Here is a 3,805-nt window from a genome sequence, read left to right as displayed (position 1 = left end):
TCTTTCATTGCGCAAAAGTATTATAATATGGTTCCGATACAGAGCGCCACAAAGCGCTTATGCGCATCCCGTGCGCAGAATGATGCGCTTGAAGTAACATGGAGTCACAGTGCGCAGCACTTCGCATTGTAAAGTTCAAAGCACAAAGGGAAGATATATTAAGGCTTAGGCCTAGTATTTCTATGCTACAGTTTATTGAGCCTTTTCTTTTAAAAGTTTTATATTTCAATTAATGTGCGCGTGTACAATTGTCTTTTCTACTCCCGTGTCGTGATATAACAGACACCTGGTAGCAGGTAACATGATTTGGAAACAGTAATAAACTCCAGAAAGATAAAGTACTTTTATGCAAAACCATAAACATTTATACAAATCTTGTGTAATAATGGGAACACTGAATGATCTTGGAGAGCGTTTTACCGTGCTGACAGTTGTAACCGAACCGAAACGCGACATGCAGTTTGAATGCTGAAGGACGACAGACAGCCACAGCCGGAGGCAAGAGTTTAATTTAACTTTTATTTAATGACTTAAATATTCAACTGTATATCATATTAAGTTATCGAATGGCTTCAGAAGACTTGGAATATAGTGCACGAAAACTTTAAGGGGCTTTATAATGTGTTTATGCCTTTTGTGGAACTTACCAAATAACGGAATAGTATGCACAATATCGGATTTGGATCGGTCCTGTCTGACTGATACCTGATCCGGCAAAGAATTGCAGTAGGCTATCGGAGCCGATACCGATACTAGTATCGGATCGGTGCATCCCTAGCTGCAAACAGGATGACAGGCCCAAGCACCGGCGCCACCACCCGATGACTTCAGGCAAACAGTGCATGGTGGGCAATATGCATTTAAGCTAGTAAATATAAAAGTGAAACAATCAGCCTAATCGGTTGAGTTACAGGAGTTAAAAACGGAGCAATAAAGCAAGAGCAATAAAGTGAAAAAATAAAGTGTGTTTACAATATTCACATGAAACTCCAAAGTCTACTCGAAGTCTATTCGTACCATATGTAGTAAGCGGATCAATCAGAGATTATTAGTTCAAACAGAATCCCATAGAAAGTCCAAATGCACAATACTATAAGAAATATGTCATTTGAGATGCCATTCAGTCTGGAAACTAACTGACTCTTCTACATATAAGACAGAGAACGCTTGTAAAAGATAATCCCAACTAGAGAACAAACATAAGATGTTCAACGTTAGATGTTCAACTTTATAGGCAGTTTTAGAGATAGAGGCTTCTGGATCATTCTTTTGCTCCAGCTGTTTCACCCATTTCTTGTCTCTCCTCTGAAAACACTCTATGACCTCTCTCTCTAGTGTCTTCATGGTCATCTTTACAGATTCCTCAAACTTACAGAACTTAACTCTTTCCCTGCCATTGATGGAAATTTCCGTCATTAGTGAGACAACGCTTCCCCGCCATTGATGGAAATTTTCCAGCTTTCCGTTTTTTTCACTGTTATTCGGTAGGGGGCGCTATTAGGCATCTTCTGAAAGAGTACTGAATCTCCTGATTAAAACGCAGGCGAAGAAGAAGCAGAAACAAGCGATATCATATGTAAGCATGCATATGTAAAATAACGCGATCATCAACATTAAACAGCATATAAATTAAAACTGCCTTATGTTACTGAATGAAATGTCAACCCAGGACGAGGTATAGGACTGTGCAAGCAATTAGAAATACACTTCATGGTTAAGATTACTTTAATCAGAGTCTTTAAAATCATTCTTCTGTGCCCACTAGGGCTGAACGATTAATTGCATTCGCGATAATATCGCGATATGATAAAACAATATTTTTTTAACCACAAAGGCTGCGATTACATCTCTAGTCACGTGACACACGAGAGTAAAGCAGTCTGCAGAGAAAGCATCAACCTGGCATGCTACGCTGTACCTTGACCTGTTGTACAATGGCCTCAGGCTCGACAGAACCTGACCCTGCGGAATCTTTAGTGTCAGAGAGAAACAGTGCATCAGTTGTGTGAGACTATTTTGGCTTTAAAAAAGTAGATGCTGCACAGCGTCAGTATAATGCAGTTCGTTGTTGTTATGAGAGGGAGGAGGCGGGTACCGGCGAACATTTAAAGACTTTAATAATAAAATAAACAAATACAAAATGAAAGTAATGGTAGCAGCCCCTCACGGACGACTGCTGCCACATAAAGCAAAAAATGCAAACATACAGTAGAGTCGCAGCGGAACTGAAAACAAAGTTTTTCGCTGCTACAACTGACATGTGGTCAAGCCATACAGCGGAGAACTATCAGAGTCTTGCGGTGCATTTCATTACTGAAGACTTCGACCTCACAGCTTGCTGCCTTCAAACTGCCAACTTCCCAGACAACCACACAGGAGAACATATTGCAGCCGGCCTTAGAGTGGGGCTTGCCAACTGGGATCTCCACGAAGAGAACCTTGTCTGCACTACGACGGACAATGCACCAGATATGATGAAGGCAGCATAACTTAATGAATGGACCAGGCTCCAGTGTTTCAGGCACAGATTACATGTGTGACAATGTGTTTTCAGAGTGAGAGAGAATATGATTGTGTGTAATGGTCTTGTAGCCTTGTATCACACAACTCAAATTGTATACATTTTTTAATTGTTATTTATTTTTCCAGAATATGCAATCAAAGATGACAGAGTGTCAAGAGCAATAGGGCTGTGCAAGAAGCTGGTCGGGAACTTCTCCCACAGTTGGAAGAAGGAGGCAGCAATGACTGAGGCACTGAGAGAGCTCAAACTTCCTGAGCACACCCTCATAACTGAGTGCCCAACAAGATGAGGATCGACAGAAAAGATGATTGCCAGAGTGCTAGAACAGGCCAAAGACATATCCCATGTATTGTCAGGTGACCGATATGCACGCTCCCTCATCCCAACCTGGCAGGATATTGAAGTGTTGGAGTCTATTCACAAGGCACTGCATCCTCTCCTGGAATTTACAGGCACTCTTTCTGGAGGGGAGTATGTGAACATCTCCTTTCTCAAGCCAATTCTCCACCTTCTGGCCACATCATCCTGGCTAAAAATACAGACCAGACTATGTTGAGTAAGGTCCAAGCTTTTGGATGTTGCGTCATTCATGGACCCTAAGTTCAAAACGCAGTACATCAGCACAAACAACATCCCTGCCATTAAAGGATAACTGTTGCCAAAATGCAACCTAGGGTCTTTTTATTAATCTACCCGAGGCAAACTTTCATTTAAAAGCATAATTAGAATGGAAACGCCACTTTTAAGTTTGACTGTATTTTCGTTTTCGGTCAAATTGCCTATCAAAAATAGTCGATCTCCGAATGCAATATAACAGGGAGGAGAGTAAAGATGGAAAGCTCCTAAAGCTTAGTTCCATATAAATTCACGGATAATTTGTGGTTTTGTCATTAGTGAAAATCAATATTGACCTTGTATTTGAAAAAGGATGCTCATATAAGAAGCAATACTAAAATTCAGAGTCAGTTCATTCGCATTCGGAGATCGACTATTTTTGACTGTCAAAATGCCGGCAGACACAGCTACAGTGAGTTGTTCAAAATCGTTCTTTTTAGTAAACTCTGTGTACACAATCAATGTTCTCAATGCTTGAGTTCATGTGTAGAGCCCCTGGTGATACTTCAAGCAAAGTTTCATGTAGTGTTGAGCCTTCTTAGTGTTTTAAAAATAGCGATTTTTGATGCTATCATAGTAGCTCCCCAAGCATTCCCATTCAAAAGGCAATTTGACCAAAAACGAAAATATGGTCAAACTCAAAAGTGGCGTTTCCATTCTAATTAT

This window comes from Squalius cephalus, assembly GCF_949319135.1.
Source record: "Squalius cephalus genome assembly, chromosome: 2".
In the NCBI taxonomy this organism is placed as follows: Eukaryota; Metazoa; Chordata; class Actinopteri; order Cypriniformes; family Leuciscidae; genus Squalius; species Squalius cephalus.
Note: the sequence above shows the minus strand (reverse complement) of the source record.